General features: G+C 47.5%; 1 long non-coding RNA gene across 1 annotated transcript in view; it reads right to left on the reverse strand.

Moving 5' to 3' along the window:
* Positions 1-17,256, reverse strand: part of LOC120757154 (uncharacterized) — a 29,893-nt gene extending 12,637 nt beyond the window's left edge. Inside the window, exon 1 of the long non-coding RNA XR_005702388.2 lies at positions 17,112-17,256. This is a non-coding gene — a long non-coding RNA (uncharacterized LOC120757154). The remainder of the gene's footprint in view (positions 1-17,111) is intronic.
* Positions 17,257-17,927: the final 671 nt, after the last annotated feature.

The raw sequence follows: 17,927 nt of genomic DNA on the forward strand, positions 1-17,927 counted from the left end.
ATCTCCCACAAAAAATGGGGCCTGGAAGTATGAACAGCCTGGGGAAAGCCTGTGTAGTGGGATGCAAATCGCCTTTTGAGATCTGTGCTTAAAGAGATAATCACTCTGTGGCTTTTGACCCAGGGCATGTCCATCACTGTGGCTTTCAAAGTGGAAAACCCCTTTTCACCAAAGTGGAGGAAACACGGATAGCATAAAGTTATACTCTGTTTTGGGGGGAAGAATCTTCCTGATAAACACTTGTAGAGGAGGTGATTGCTGCTTTTACATTATAGCAGTGAAATAAAAGAGACAGAGACAGATACAAGCATCTTGATCTAATAATACATGAGAAAAACTGGAATGACAAATAAAACACTGGTCTCTGGGCTGTCAGAATATCTGTGCTGATGTGAGAACAGGCAGGAAGACAGCAGAGAGAGAACAAGCTACAAAAAACAGTGATCAGCCATGAAAATCGACTTCCAAAAGCTATTTGAAAAGTACAGACACTGACTAGTGAGCCCCATATTCAGAAGCTGATTAGGATGCCTATCCACTCTATCCTGTTGGCCTCTGCAGGAACATTGCTGCTCCATCTTTTAATTAGTGGAAGTAGAGAACATGGATTAGAGTGTCTCTTCCAGCTACATGGACAACTAACCATGACACCTTAAAACCTTGACGTTTCAGGACAATTAAGGTAAAAATGGAGATATTTTCCCACATTCAAGAAATCTGCTAGGTCTGCTTGGACATGACCTGTCTCCTCTGTGGGCAGGGAAGGATGAGGGAAATACTCATTCCAGGAGCATTTCTGATGTGGGAAAGAGATACTAGGCCATGAATTACCCCTTGCCCTGTCCCAAAAGGAGCTGCCTCCTGGCTGCCCTTCTCAGGCACATCACAGATGTCCTCCACCATCCGAGCTAGTTTACATCCAGCACACTTCAGGCACACCAGCAAGACCAGAGCAGCAATGTGTGAAGTGAGTACAAACTCAGGTGATATATCCAGTTCACTTGTAGTGAATGCACTTTATGTTTCTTTCTTGACTTGACAAGATCAAGCCTTGTAGAAGCAAGTCAAGCACTACTAAATAGACAAGCCCTGAAAGTCTTATGTAGCTTTTAGATGTTAATCTCTTCCCAGAATAAGCAATTAATTAATTTTAATTTAACATAGTAAAGATGTTTGTATAAGAGCTTGAACACAACTGATCATGAAAGGAACATAATCTAATTCTATCTCACTGATACTGCAGTTATCTGCACAAGCAGCTGGCTGGTCAGCTGGATCCCTGCCTTCACTGGAAGGGCAGAGCTCTGAGCTCTGCTCCAGGGATGGCACATTCCCTAAGCAACAACCTGCATGCTCCATCATCCCAGGGGTGAGAGACCTCCTCGGTCCATTGTGGATCTACTGGAGGGGTTTCACTGCAGCAGCACAGCCCAGGAAGGGCAGAAGTGGAGGGTCAGAAGGGATGTCAGATGTTTTTAAAAGAAGATCCAACAGAAGTTTGGTAGGTCCCTGGATGGAGACTTGGGTGCAGGTGCTCCTTCCATCATGAGGAAAGTGAGAGAAATGCCAGGTTGGGGTAGAAGGGCAGTGGGCATGCTGTGATCCTTCCTGTGGGATCTGTGGGTGCTTCAGGCTGGCCTGCAGCTCACTGCTACAGGGAGAAGCCCAGCAGGTTTACATCCAGCACACTTCCTCACCTTCCAGGTGGTCAGGCTGGCACTGGGTCACATGCAAGACACAGAGGGGTGTCTGTGGGACACCAGTAACTCTGGGCCATCTTCTGCACTCCCCAGTGGTGACTTTGGCTTGGGGCACAGAGCTCTGCACACATCCCAAGCCCTGTTGCTCCACAAAAAAGAGCTCTGTGTCTGTGCAAGACATTGGTACTCTGGCTTTGAGTGCTGTGAAAAAGATCAGAGGAGCCTGGGATGTGGGCAAAAGATTTCTCTTGCAACCTCTGTGGCAAGTTAATTGCTGTTGATTACAAACCCAGTGCAATCTTGTTAATTTGCAACACAGGACAACAGCCATTTAGGAGAGCAGAGCTGCATCCAGCTCCTCAAGCACAAAATTCTCACATTGTTGAACAGCGTGGTGTGGGGCTGTTTAAGAAACAAATAGGATGCACCCCGGGGTAGGGGCCAGGAGGATTGAAGAGACAGATAACTACTTGATTAGTAACAGGAGGTGTTACCTTCCATCAGATCTCTGCAGTGGCATCTTGCTCTCACAAAGGCCAGGTCCCTGCTGCTCTGGGCAGGGCAGGCAGAAGAGCTGCTGTAGTGTGCCCTGCTCTGGGCACCTGCTGAGCAGCCCGTGGTGCAGCTGAACCCCTGGGCTGTCTCTCATCCGTACTGCAAGAGCAGCACTGGTCCTGAATGTTGGCAGGGCAAGGAGCAGGAAAGAGATGACCTGAGTGGCAAAGTGACTTGAGCAGGATCACCCAGCAGGCCAGCAGCAGAGCCACGTGAGCTCAGTTGAATTAATGACCAGGATGTGGACACGGTGCCCCCAAGGCTCCTCCAGGGCAGGGACAGTTCATTTGTATCTGGACACAAGTTTCCAGCCTTTCTGCAAAACAGCCTTTCAGGGAAGACCCCTCAAAATTCCGGCAGAGCAAGAGAAAAAGATGCAATTGCCTCACTTTGAGCCTCCAATAGCTCTGCCAGAAGGACAAAAAAAAGGGGAATGGGATAAACCTAGGCTGCACCAAAGCAGGGCAGGAGACATACATTGTCTGTGGGTTTGATACCCTGGACATATGCTCAGGCAAGCTTGGCAAGCTCTCTTTCACCTCGTCTTTGAACAAAGACATTTCCCATTGCTGGGAGAAGAACCATCACATCTGTACAGGATTGGACAGTTCTTTATTCTAACACCACAGTAAATGATTGCTGTACATAACACTCATATACTCAAAGGTGGGGTTTGTAGCAAATGGCTTTTACATTCTTTGATTCAAATGTCATAACGTCACACATGCAGCTCTGCAGCGTGCCTGCCTTCTCCCTAAGCTTACACTGTCCCTTTCCAGAGGAATGGGAGCAAGAGCAGCTCTACTGAGCTGCAGATTTCTTCTTGTCTGTCCCTGATGGATGATGGTGACATAAGCTGGCTGTCTTGGGGATTTCACGTAAGCTGAAGCTTGGAAGGCTGAGCTACACAAAGAAGCGCCAAAGCACCCAGGAGCCCAAAATAGGAAGGAGAAGGAGGCGCGTGGACTGAAGTGGCTCAGAAGCACTAGATCTGGACAGCAGATTAAATATAAATTGCTGTGAATGTGAGGTTGGGCTAAACCAGCTCCAGCAAGACAGGAATGAGGTGTCCTGCAGAACACTGCAGGCACAGAGAACAGAGTGCTCATGAATAAAAATACCTCCCCTCTTTTCCCTGCAACCAAAGCAAGAAATCCCAAATCAGCCTTGTTCAATTAAAAGCTATTGGCTCTGAAAATATTTTGGAGCAATTGGAAAAGATGAGTTTTGAAGTAAAACACAGGGAACAGTGACCAGAAAGCAAAGAAGCCAAGTGAGTAGGAAGGGTTCTGATATAGTCTGAAACCACTGGTTGCTACCTTCTACACAATCAGAGGGATCTGGAGTGACACACAGATGCAAAGAAGGCTTGCACAGCTCCTGTGGGAATTAAAGTACAGTTTCAGCCCCAGTTACAGTCATTGCTAACATTACTGCAGCTGGGAGTGAAGGTGTGCAGGGATGGATCATCAGCCTGTGAAGGCTGACATTCAGAAAAAAACCACCAGAAATATAAAAACCAGAACACCTAGATATGAAAACTCAAGGCCTGACTTGCTAATATAGTCTCACATAGTGTGGAGCTGGGGTGACAGCATGCAGGTGTGTTTTATGGATGCGTGCGAAAAGGGCAGGGATGAAGTCACTGAACTGCTGTTGCCATGTGCAAGGATGACTGGCAGAGTTCAGGAAGAGGAAGTGTTCATCATCCCTGACAAGCTGTAAGTGAACAGCAGTGAGAAATGCTGTCATTCCAATGCTAAATCCAAAACAACACATTCACCTTTAATCTACTGCATTTTAAAAAGCATTAGTCAGATCGGCACATGACGCTAGTTACCCCAGAAGGAACGGTAAGTAAAGCTTAGAGGCTTCTAAGCAGTTTATAGGCTGCACGTTATGCTCGAGTGCCTCCTCTAAGCAAAAACCCACAAATCCTTCATCTCCAACACCTTCAGGAGCAGAACTGACAAGAAGCCAGGCGAAGAGCTGATGCAAGTCACAGGATCAGCACTCAGCACAGAGGCACTGCCTGGCAGCAGAGCAGATGTCCCTGCCGGGCTGTCCCACCACCGGCACAGACACCGAGGCACTTGAACACCTTGCTCACTGACTGCTTCTGCATCAGCAGGTGACACCTCCCAGACTACACATCTATCCCTGTCCCACATACCACAGTCACTCTGGACTCCGCGGTTCACTTCCCCTGAGATCAATGGAATTCGTATCTGTGTGAGATCCTGTGTGAGGAGGTAGAAGTGCACAGTCACAAAAGCATGGTGGAGAAAATAATCCTGGTAGGAACTGGGGGGAGACTCCCAGCATGGAACCAGCTCCTGCCTGGCGCCTCTGTCGGGAATGACTGGACACAATTTCCTTTGCAGATCAGTGTTATTCATATGTAAATCAAAAGCTGGTTCAAAGACTTCTGTTGATTTCCTGATTCCCCCTGACTCTGGCTTTCACTTTTTCCTCTTTATGCTAAGAGCTTAGTCAGAAGCCTTTTAAATCACTGAAAACATCTCAATTATATTATTAACCAGAATGTGAATATCTGCAAACTGCGACAGGGGAAGGCTTTGGCTGTCCAAGTCTGAGGGTACGGAGGAAGCTCGTGTGCTATTAATTTTTAGCTAAAGCTGACAGAGAGGAGGCTAAAACCAGCCGTGATCCCCTCTGCCAGTTCCTCCAAGGACACAGCAGCCACGAAGGTTGCACTGTGTGCCCACATAATCACAGGCACCACATGGCTGTGTGGGGAGGTTTGAATTCCCTCTGTTAGGGGATGGAATTGCACAGGAGGTGGCTTTTGCATCCTTAGAAGCAACTTAGCAAGCCCCAAAACTGCTTTGTCCCCGGGCAAGGCTTTGCAGGAGTGCCCCATCACCTGATCCGCATGAATAGGCCTTTTCCTCTTTAAGCTTCTCTCCCAGCTGGTGGACCATGAACTGCTGAGCCCTGGCTGAAAGGGCAGGGCTGATAGAGGCAGGAGAGCCAAGGAGTTAAGCAGTCACCAGCCAGTGAACAGGAGAGCAGGGATTTATCTGCCTCTGAAGCAGAGACAAAGGTGAGGATGATTACAGAGCAAAGGGAGTGCATAGAGAGCAGAGAGGAGACTGCAGAGCCACGGGATACATGGAACCCTTCAGAGACACTTGGTGATGGGTGCTCCAGCACGGGCTGGCAAAGCCTGTGAAAAGGCAGTGGATAGCAATAAATTATTATTGATTGAGCACATACTAATTTGCAACAAACCTCTCAGAAACGTGATCCCAAATTCCAAAAGGCAAATGGATCATCTCTAGGAAATGAGAAATCAGCTAAGCTGAGAAATTAAAGACCAAAAGTAGAAGAAAAGCTATTTAGCTGGTGTGGTACTTTATCTCATGCAAAAGAGGGAAAAGGGTCTGCAGCAGCCAAAGGCACACTTAACCACCTTAGAAGAGTAGTTGGAGCATGCAGAAATTCACAATGGAATGGAACAGGGAACAAGAGCAAAGGCACCAACACACACAGCAGGTCAAAAGCATCTGGTTATCACCTCCGGCAATCCTCAGACCAAATGACACCTCACAGGAGGTATTAACACAAACAGACAAGTTTAGTCAGCTACATGAGAAAAAGCAGATCAAAGGAAAGAGAAGGGAGGGTCTTTCTACAGAGAAAATGGGGTAAATGCTAAGCTCAGGATGGCCTCAAGCCTAGTTAACTCTTTGTGTTACTTTTCAATATAAAACCAATAATGTTGGATGCCATGCAAGAAGCAAGATGGATAATGTGATGAACATTAATTCACCATTTCCAAGCCCATTTTCAAGGGGAAAAAACCCACAGTTTAGCATACTGAAGTGGACTGACTTAAGAGGCTGCAGAAATAGCAGGGTTTGAGCACGTTTGGGCATTAGGATGTGACTAGGAAAATGCAAAACAATATCTGTGATAAGGAAAGGTTGAGGCTTGGTGACATAACAGCGATAGAAAGCCAGATCTTAAAACAAATCTTGAAATAGTACGAGATAATGAAGAACGCAGTAACAATAAACGTGGACTTTGCAAAGAGGAATTTTGTCAGACTTTGTTCTTTCTTCCTTTGAAAGTCAAATGAAGACTTGGAGCTCATCCCTTTGGACTTCAGAAAAGCAGCTGACATGCCATCAAAGGGGGATTAACAAACTGAAGATGCTTCTGCTAAAAGAGAGGAACAAAAAGGAACTGGCTACAAGAGAGGAAACAAACAATTGTTGAGAGAGGCAGGATGAGCCTGAGGAGAAATCACTATCACCGGTCCATGAGGGTCTGCCATCAAGTCTGATATATGGTTTGTCTCTCTGGCACAAGAGAAGCTTGCTCTTGCTGCTCACATTCAGGAGAGCTGGATTAATTTCAACAGACATGAAAGAGCTCACCAGCGGGAAACCAGCCTGCTCTAGCAGGGACTAAATGGCTGGATGGTTCTGCAAAACACAACAGGGGAGACCTCATTCCTCTGTAGAGCACACCAGAAAACGGGCACAAGAGAGGGGACAGCTACTTCAGCCACCAAGAGCAGCAGCCGCCAGGCTGGCTGGGGTGCAGCAGCAGCCTGCCCACAACTGGGACAGCGGGGCAAGAAGCCAAACTCATTTCCAGATCAAAAGGGATTCACTTGTGAAGAGCAGCAGACAGGGCAGGATAATGGGTGCAGTTAGACACCCACACCAGCAATGTCCCCCATTCCCTAGAAACACCACTCCTCTCCTGCTGCCTGCTTCTCTCCATCTGTGCAGAGGAGTGTCCACTCCTCCCTTCAGACTCTGCCAAAGTGCTTGTAGGGCCACAGCACTGCCAGGAGGAGCTGAGAGCTGGTAGAGGTGCTCTGGTGATGCCAGGAACAGACCCCTCAGTGACAGCAGGTGCTCCAGGAGCAGCAGCTTACAAGTAATTCAGGAGCATTTCTAGCAGCATTAGTCACCACCCTTGTCCTGACATATTCTGGCTGTCTGGCCAAGTTAATGACACAGACATTGCTTCATGGTGGTCAAATCTCTTGGCTCATAAAACAGTGTTGGAGAGTTGGAGTTTCCTGCCTTTCATAAAAGCCAGGAGCCCTTCACTCTCCAGCTCATTCATGGAAGATAAAAATCTCTTGGCACAAACCCTTGCCTCACTTGGAGGGTAATTACATTGTTCAGGCTCTGCAGAGCGCTTAATACATCTCTGCCCTGTTAGTCTCCAGCAAAGGCTGTGACTGGCGTGGCTGAGTACCAGCCAGGCACCGCAGTGAAGGTGTAGAGGAGGCTCTTCACCCATCTCCACAGCCAGAAACACGCTGTGAGATTGCACAAACCCAGCCTCTCATTCTGCCCCTTGCACCTCCAGCCTGTGTCCTCACCACTGGAGACACGTCCAGAGTTCTGCAGCATCGAGGAAGTCCATGACTTCTTCAGCAAGGGTGGGAAAAGCACTGGGACCCAAAGGTGCCCTGGCTGGGTGCAGGAGGTGAAATGACCATGTGTCAGGGAAATGTTCCCCAAAACACCATGTGCACGGAAGCAATAAAAGTGCCTGGACCTTCTGGTTTTCCTTAGGGACTGCACACAGCAATGGTGGGAGCCAGCCAGCATCAGGAGTGTCCTTCTGTTCTGTGAGATAATGGCACCACATCACTGAAGTCAGTACAGTTCAAAGAAATTAAGCAGCACAATTTTAATTAAAATTGTAAACTAATTAACTAATGAACTAATGTTCCCAAGGGACATGCTAAAATATCTGTTGCTGAGGCTTCACAGAAAGTTAATTGCATAGCCAGAAAATTAGAAATCCTTGGTTTGAACCAGCTGTGGGAACTATGCAGAGATCTCTGCATCTCCTTCAGAGACCAGACTTCCCAACACGTTTCCTCACCTAGCCCTTTTCCCTCACAGCTTGCTGCAGATATTCACCAGCCATTTCCCCATCACTATTTAACTAATGTGGTTGTACAGAATGTCCAGCCCTCACCCTAAAGCTATATCCCCTTTGGAGCCATCACCTTGTGTCTGCACAGCTCATTTAAAGCTGCTGCTGCCTGCTAGTGGTGCAGTGCTTTGTGCCAGGCAAGCAGCAGACAAGACTTTTACCATCACAATATTTAGAAGTGTAGTCAGTCATGACTGTGCCTTTGCAATTCAGAATTACAGAACTGAGCTGAAAAGCACAGTTCTACAGAAAACAATATTCAGAAAGGGATTTGATCTGAGCAGGGCCATTCTGGGTGCCCCTACATGGTCCTACACCCATTCCAGCAGTGCCACAGTGAGAGCAGGAACACTAATCCCTTGAGTTTTTGCTCCACCAGCACTAGTCCTTCCAGAGGCTGAACACTGCAACTCACTGCTAATAATAACAATGAAAAAATCAGCACCTCTGCTCTATTAGACAGCTACAATGGCACCAAGTACTGCTCAGCCAGTGTGGTTTTTGTCAAGGTAGCAAAGAGCTCTTGCACTGCTCCTACAACGACGTGTTCTCAGTGTCTGCAGCTCAGCAAGCTTGGGTAGCAATACTGGCACCACCAGCATGCTCAGGAAGGAGAGCTGAACTTTCCCCAGCCTTCCCTCATGCTGCCCACGCCAGGTTTGTTCAGCTCTTGGTGGCACAGGACATAAATGGAGAGGGGCTGCATTCAGTTCATGAAGCTGATGAGGGATTATCCACAGGGTCTGAGCACCAGCACATTTTGCCATTGCAGTGGGGCAGCTCATCAGAGGAAGCTCTGGTCAGCACCTGTAGGATTTGTCCCTCAGTTATTCCGTTCCTTCAAGCCCTTCAGATCAAGCAACAGCCTGAGCTGTGTCCCCCAAAGCTCTCCACAACTCCAGAGCTATCCATACCCATGACACCACTCAACTTCAGCTCTCCTAGGCAAAAGAACGAAGTCACTGTGAAATCCATAAATGAATGCTGTTCACAGTCCTTAGACCCAGCAACCTGGGACAACTTTTCTACCTTCCAGAGCCTGTCTCTTGGTAGTGCCCCACTTCCTGCAGGTTAGCAGTCTCCATCCCTCATGGTCACAGTGAAACTACCAAACAGCTGGGGAAACAACAATTCTGGGAAGGTTGCAGCAGTGACCAGAAGAACCCAACAGGGACACTACAACCAGTGTTGATAAACTGGCAGCTGGACAGCCAGGAAGATATCAGAGGAGAGACACCCCTGTCCCACCCATTACTGCAGAGCAGCACCCAACCCTCAGGAGCAGTCCTTGGATTCAAAGGCAGCGGGGAGCTCAGGCATGCCAAAAGGCCTGCACAGGGAAAAAGATATACCCTGTCCTCATTTCTGTACTGCACTTGTTGCTGCCTGTCACGGATCAAGGGCTGGAGGGTCCCACCTGCTCCATCTGGACTCCCTGGGGACAGGACTGGAGCAAGGGAAGATGATCATTATTGCAGCAACAGCCAGAAACCAAAGCAACCTGGTCCCCTGCTCCCCAAACAGACCTGAATCTTTCTCACAGAAAGCCAAGGCAGGGGGAAACTGGAAATGACAATTTTGGTTCCAAATCCATGATGAGATTTCTTTTACTTAGAGTAGCAATTACATAAACACTTCTCAGAAGAGAATAATTTGCTGTTCTTTTCAGGAGCCAGTAGGGAGATGCATGTGCAGCATTTGGGGCAGAGCAAGGGTTTATCCTGGGTCATCATCCTCCCCTGCAAGCACCACAGCATTTCTCTGTTCTGCTGCCCATTAATTCCCTGCATCACTTGCCTTGCACTCAGCAGGAATGACCTCGACTGAGACCTCTGGAAACATCTGGGTAGCAAAACGATACATGTTTGTTCTTTTTGGTAAAAGAACAATCTTGAGAAATAATAAACACTCACTTTAATGGAGAAGTTTAGTTTTGTATTCCTGTCTCCCCTAGTAATTGCGTTTGCAGAATTGCGTATTTCAAAGCATCTTTGTCCTTCTACTTCACTTCTTGTGCACTTACTTCAACAATGGTTAGAACTCACTGCAGTGCCAGCTGAATTAACATCAAAATATTTGCACAGTGTCAAAATAGCAAGCCTCCTGGAGAACCAGAAAAATATTCAAATAGGTGATTTTTTTTTTTTCAAGTGACCTATTTCTCCAGTGAGAAATTTTTGTGATGTGGAAAGCTATTAAAAACAAGTTTTCATATGTAAATTCACACTAATAACTTCAAGTTGCACCCCCAAATCTCCTTTTAATTTTTGTCTGAAGCAGCAATTCCTTGGCATAATCAGTACAACTTGATTCTGGCTTGTCATCTACATGAGAAGGGAACAGGTAGAGAAACAGCTTTGAGCTGAATTACCAAAAGCTTCCTGATTTGTCTCCTACCAGAAACACAAAGCAAAACCAAAACTCTCATGAGTACATGCAATAACTTTTCTACCAGCTGACTTTAAAAAACACAACAGGATCATACTGGTCCAGTGGGACAGATCTTAAAAGTAGTGCCTAGAAAATACCCTTTAAGTACATGCTAATAATACCTGAAACGAGAGTCAGTGTACCAAGCATTAAAAAAAACCCCAAAGCTCAAAACACAATGACCTTAAAGCCAACAGGAGCTGAGAGGTTAATCATCTCTGAAGGTGGATGCTTTTTGGGGCCACCAAAAGTGTATACAAAGCTAGCTGTAGACCCAGGTTAGGAGATGGTGCCAACTGGCAGAGTGTCCAACCAGATAAATCTGAGTCAAGACTTTGCTTCATCCCATAGTCAGCATAACCTGAGATTTTTCCATACTAAAACATTCCCCCATCCAGCCTTGGCTCTTCAGGGCCAACAGCAGCAGCAACTGGACACCTGCACTCCTTCAACAGCATCATTTGCATCTTTACTGCCCACCTCAGCCCCCTTCCCATCTGACCTCCAGATTAGAAGGGTTTCTTCCAAAAAGTCAGAGCATCTGAACAAAGGTTTCCTTTATTATAAATCCATAAGCGTCACATCTCTTTTCAAGGGACAGATCTTCCAACAAAATGTCCTGGTACAAGATCACCAGGACTCCTGTTCCTGGAATTTGGTCTCATGATTCAGTGTCTTAAAACTGTTTTCCAGATGACGTGCATTTGCTGAACTGCTTTATATTGTGGGTAAAACAGGTTTACTCAGCTGTTCTGAATACAGAAAGTAGCTGTAAAAATATCTCTTAGAAATCTCTGACATGGCTTCTTCATGGAAAATGAGTTTTTGCAATCCACAGCAAGGACTTTTTTCTGGGTTACCCAAGCCTATATAACCCCCCAGCTGAAAAAATAACATCAGCAGAAAATTCACATATACAATATTATCTTATCCAAATTGAAATTTGTTTTCTGTGTACCTGTGCATATTTATGCAGAAACCAACATGTTCCTCCAGGTACGAACACACAGAGGACCAGCTGAGGTGTTGTAAAGAATTTTCACAAAAGTAAGATTCTATTGGAGTCAGAAAGGTCTTCCAGGGTTAGGTTTGAATAGAATCCTCTGGACTGCAAGTCAGTTACTTTTATTTTTTGCCTGTCTATGGCCATAGAGCTGTGCTGCCTGCAGAGCCCTCAGCAATGCCCCAGGCACAGCAGCAATTGCTGTGCTGATGGAAGGACAGATCTGTGCTGCTCATCAGTGCCTGTGGTCATGCAGCCCGCCAGGACAGCCCCCGGATTATGGGATGCTCTCCCGATGCTCATCAGGACAGGGCTGCCTGCATCAGCTGTGGCAGGAGACTGATGTCAGTATTCTGAGCCTGGCACCATGAATGGGGGTAACAACGAGTATCATCACGCAGGAACCAGAAGAGAAGCTTTGTGTGGGTGGTGAGAGAGAAAAGAGGCTGATTAAGGAGACAAGGATCAGAATCTGCAAATCACGCAAAACCAGTTCTGTGTCAAGCAGAGAATAATTAACTTGCTCTTTTTTTTTACTCCAGACAAGCAGCACTGATGTTGATTTAGAAACTCCCTTTCCAGCTCCAGGTGAAACTGGACACCCTTCAGGATGTTTTGCTTTGAATTTGCAGTGCTCTTAATGCATAGTTTTGCCATTCACTGTACACTAATATGGCACTGTAGAGAGATGGTAGGGGCCGCCTCCATTGCAAATCCAAACATGCCGGCAAAGACGCAAGGCCTTGGAGAGGGTCAGTGCCTGGGGACGTGGTTCAAGACAGTTCTAGAGACAGACACCAGCCCTAGTGACATCCAGGCTTGTTCTGTGAGTTTAAGAATACACAGCAGTTACTCCCAAGGAAAAAAAAAAAAAAAAAAAAAAAAATCAGTATAAAGATTTAGTGGAATTCCTGCTACCTTTTTCATTCCTCAGATTTTTCCTCCACACGAGTCTTTTGAACTATTACATCTGTACAGCTTTGAGGTGGGATCCAGGAACCAGACGTGAGGGAGGGAAATAGCAGGAGCAAATACCTGCCATGGCAAAGCACAAGCTAAACCCAGCCTGTTGGCAGGTGAGCTCTCCTTTTATGGATCAATACAGATCTCTTATTTCTGCATTACTGCCTAGGGCTCTTTCTTGGTAGGATGAGGCCTTTCTGAAGCTGCAGTTACACCCCAGAAGAGCGCTGTCACTGCAGGCTGGAGTGTTGTGCAAATCACAGCTGCCCTTCAGGAGCCTGGGCCCCAGCAGGCCACGGCCAGGCCGCACCCATCGGTGCTCTGCAGGCCGCAGCACTGAGGGGAGTTAGCTCCCTTCACCAGGCTGTAAAGTAGAATCTCAGCGATAGGAAGCAGAAGTCCCAGACCTGCCCCTCGCGGTGCACATTGCCAGCAGCAGATGTGAAGACAGCTCCTGGCTGCTGGAGCAGCCCCGTCCTGCCCGGGCACTGCTCCTGTTCCATGCCACCACCATGGCAGGAGAGCAGCAGCTCTTTGCTCTTTACACCCGCAGCACGGGAACCCCAGCTTCTGCAGGGCTGCTTTTCAGGACATGAGGAAAGTAGGTAAACGTCCCAAACACAAATAGGCACAAAAAAAGGACTCAGTTATGTGATCTCTGCAGAAGTCAAAATCCAGGAGCCTTTCCACCCTAGCCCTGCATGCTAGGAGTAGAGGTGGAATGACTCTTTGCAAGTCTTCACACACCAGAGAGGACAGAATCATCCTGCATTTAGATAAGGCAAAGGCATTCAGAGCTGTTTGGAGAAAGAAACTGTTCCAACTCAGGGAAGGGAAGAAGAAAAAAAAGCCAAACCAGAAAAACCCCACAGGCAGCCATTATTCTGTCTGCACAGGACTTATTTAATAATCCAGTGTCTGCAAACCATACGTTGAAAATTTTCCCTGTCATACAGCATGCCAGACCACAGCTGCATAAAACAGAGAAAACCTGTTATAAGTGACCAGAGACATTGGAAAACTGTGGAAATATTGCCTCAGGCTGCTAGGCCCTTTCCTGTGGAAAGAATATTTTGCAATTGTCTGTTCCTTGCTGACAACTAGCACTCATACATTCCAGGTTTCATCAAAAAGGCTGTTTAAAACTCTGAATTGCAAGTAGAGAAATTTTTCTTGCTCATTATTCTGATTTATTCATCTCTCCCCCTTCTCTCCTACATCACACATCAGATACTGAAGAGAATGAAAACTCAAAAGCATGGGAAGAAAAATGAATGTGCAGGAACAGGATGCCACATGTCACAGAGGCACCATCACTGGATTCTCCACGTAATAGATTTTTGACTAGCATATGTCAGCTGATGCTAAAACAATTTTGTCACTATCACATCAATGCTTATTCTTTAAGCAAAGCAGAACTCCATATAATATTTCTTTTTGTCAACAGCTTCTAAGATATCAAGTGAACGAACACTTATCTCTGACTGAATATCAGAGCTGCAAAATCCCAAAAAAGCCTGTAAAGTTTAAGCCTCTATTCAGTGCTCCACTCAGCCCTCCCTCCTTCCCAGGCTGCTCCCTTGAGGGCTCTGACCCAGCAGCTCCTCTCCTGCCTCCCAGCCCCATCTGTGATGAGCTGCCACCCCCAGTCCCTGCTCTGGCCATCAGCTGGTGTTCGTCAGCTCCCTCAGAACGGGAAGGAGCCAAGAGCTTTGAGCTGCCAGCAAGGGCATTGAGGAGCCCCTGGGCACCCATGGCATGGGACTGCCTCACTATAAACAGCTCCCCTGCTCTTGACTGCAGTCAGAATAAAGCAGTTTTCCCCCGGGTTCCCGAGACACATCACGGAGGATGTAAGCACCTGTGGTTTCCATGAGAAGGTTTCTGGTGGCGGGTTACAGCAGAACCTGTGCATGGAATACGGAAGATTCCAGGACCAAAGAGAAAAACATGACCAAGGGCTTTAAAGGGCAGAACTATTTCCAGAGCATATCCTAGCCACTGTTTCCGTGTGCCTTGCTTGTCAGATCAGAGCAGGATTAAAGCAGCAGAGTGGGAAAATCAGCAGGGGACCAAGGCTAATGAGAGTCTGATTAACCCAGCTGGGAGGTGATGGCTAACCTGAAAGTAACAGAACATTTTGAAGGGTGAGAGCTGTAATAAAGCCAAAACAGTATCAGGACACATGGGGGTCTTTGCCAGGGCAGGAAAAAGAAAAAATCAAAAAATTGTGCAGAAGGTAACACCTGTGACACCTCATGGTAGTTGCACAACAAGCCGCCCACTGCAATATACCCTCGAGAGAGTTCTTGTGCTGCCATCAGGTACAGGTTCTCCTGCTTGCAGGACAGCATCTACAGCAATAGAGGACTGCAAGGAGAAAGAGGGAACATAACTTGACAGAAACTTATGTCAGCAAGATCTGAATAAAATCGATGTTTTCACAAGTCCATTGCTATACAGTGTAGATTTGCAGAATTCTTCAATTCGCTGTTATTTTGAATCCCAGGACTCTCCTCCCATCCTTCTTGCTGTCAGCCTGGCATGCTCCTGTGAGCCAGACTTCTGATGGAGCCACACTGGAGCCCCAGACCTGGGGCAGTGCTCCCCATCACCAACACAGAGCAGTGCTTCACACCTGAACAGCAGCAGCATTTGCAACCTCTGAAAGCTTTCAAACACTTCAGAAAAAAAACAGCCTTATACAACTCATCAGAAACTGAAACACTAATTTACAGAGTACAGAGAAACCACAAAGATCTAGAGATTTTGATTAAAAGGCTTAAAAAAGGGAACACACACTCGTGTGGGCTGCCAAAGGGGTGAACTCCAGCCCCAGTTCCCAGCTGCCAGGACCAGCAATAAGACATCCGAGCCCAGATCCCTTCCAGCAAACACCCACCCACAGAGATGCCCTTATCCAGGTAATTCACAGGTCACAGGCAGTCCATGTCCAAGCCAGCCCCAGCACAGGGCTGGGCCACCACTGTCCTGCTTCCCAGGACAAGAGGGAAGACCTTGCTTTCTCAGGCAAGGCAGGCTCCTGGCAAAGCAACAGGAGCAGGGAAAATTCAGAGTAACACGGATGTGAGGAAGCCTCTGACACAGCAGAATCGCAGGCAGCTCCAGACCACAGGGACAGTGTGCAGCACCAGCAGCAGCCAAGCAGCTCTGAACCCAAGCACAGGAAAACAGACTTGCTGGTAGCACGAGAAATTCCACGCAGCCTCTTCCAGCTCTTGGGGGAGGGAGCCCTGAGCAGAGCCCTGCCCAGCCCAGGGCCAGCAGTGGGGAGTGACAGTCAATCAGTAAATAACACCGGGAGTTTTGGCCGTGCAAATGAACCAGAGCAAGGAAAAAAGTGAGGCTGTGGCACACTGATCCTGGGGCAGAACTAGAAATCTTCCAAGTCCCCAAGAAGGAAGCATTTTAGATTACTTTTTCTCTACAACAACAGTGGAATGTGTAGGAAACAGCGCAGGCTGCTGGGAATAAGAGGTTAAGCAAGGAGATGATCACACTGGACAGAAAAGGAAAGCCCTGTAGTTCAGCTTGCTAGACCAGGGAAGGACAAACAGCAGCTGTTCTGGACAGTGAGAAGTCAGTGCATTGAAACACAAGTCAAAAAAGCAAAGAGTTCCAGCAGAAGTGTGAACTTGCATCACATCAGAGGGTGAGGAAAACATCGTTCCAGGCTAAACACAGGTAAATTCAGCTTGAAAGTCAAGATTGTGGTGGAGGAATGTCTTCCAACAAAAAGCCTGCATTATCCTGAAGTTCTCAAGGTGGCTGGGGATTAGTGCCTCTCGTGGCTGGATTGTTTTGCACCTCCCTAACCCCTCTGCTTCCCCAGCAGGACCGGAGCAGGGCTGTGACACAGGCAGCCCCCAGGACAGGGGCTGGAGGAGGCCCAGGGGAGCCACAGGGCTGAGCAGGGTAGGATGAGCCCCTGCTGGCCCAGGGAGGCACAGAAGAGGCTCAGGGAAGGGGGACAACCCTGGCACTACCACACAGCTCTGCCCAGAGCCTGCAGCTGCACGTTCCACAAAAGCACATGCACCGTGTGGGTGCTCATTCCCTGTGCTGAGCTCGCTGGGAGACAGGGGCTTCAGCAGCACTGCTGGGGGAGAGGCAGCCTTGTCCTGGAGAGGAGCCGAGCCCAGCAGCCTCACAGAGTCTTTGGGATGAACACAGGACAGGCAGAGAATCAGAGATGTACAATCTCTCAACTCATGGCTTGGTTTAGGAGACCCTGAGGAAGCAGGTAACATCACAGCACCAAACAGCCAAACCCCTCCCTGAAGATAGAGCAGGGAAGATACTTCCTAGAGAGCTTATTTCAGAGTTCTTGCAACATCAGAGGACAAACCAAAATCTGCTGAAGTTGAAAGCAAGACTGGAGTTTAATTGCCTTCTACCACTGTCCAGGACACAAGAAGAGGCAATAAATCAAATAACAAGGTCTAAAATTAATTTGCTCATGCAGGAGATCTGTATCAATACTGTTTGAAGGACAGCCTTACCTTGATTGTGGCAAAGCACTGGTTTTGGGGGCAGAAAGCTTTTGCCACATCTCCATTACACAGAGATGGGGCAGCTCCACCTCCAGCTGTTGCAGAGCCCTCTCTCCCATGGTACTTACAGCACATCACGTCAGCACACAAACAGCAAGCCAGGAGCCCAGATAAAACCCCACTACTCTCATACCCTGACTTATAAAGGAGCAGATGAGAGCAGAAGTGATTATATATTAATGGGAACCTGAGGAGCTGGGAGTGGGAACAGCTGTTTAGGCTGGTGCTGCCACAGGAACAAATTGATAACTGTTGGCCACAATTAAAGTTTGGGCTGTACTTTTGGGTACTTTTTTTCTAAAACAAGGTTTCTATCCATCAGAACCATGGGTGTCTGCAGCAGTTTCCACATAAGACTGTAGTCCCACTGGTTTTGAAGGTGATTACATCACCTCATTGCTTGAGATAATAAGCTATCAGATTTGAAGATCCATGAATTTTCTCCTGACCTATTTTCTGTGATCCAAGGAGAGGATGGTTTTGCCTTCCCTTTCAGAACTGCCTGGTTCATAGAACACCTGCAAAGAGACCAAAGCAACCTCTCCATCTGCAAAGGCACTTGTGCAGGCTCCTAGACTGGAACAAGGGTTGTGCAAAAGTGCTGCAGAGAGTCCTGAGCAGCAGCAGCCGGGTGCCAGGTACACAGGAAGGGAGAGTTCCAGCCTTCCCATGGTTTGTGCACATGGAAAGCATAAAAACCCCATGCTCAGAATGAATCGTTTATTACTGATGCTGCAAAGCCCGAGACAAAACAGATTAAATCAG

This window comes from Hirundo rustica, chromosome 10 (assembly GCF_015227805.2).
Source record: "Hirundo rustica isolate bHirRus1 chromosome 10, bHirRus1.pri.v3, whole genome shotgun sequence".
NCBI lineage: Eukaryota > Metazoa > Chordata > Aves > Passeriformes > Hirundinidae > Hirundo > Hirundo rustica.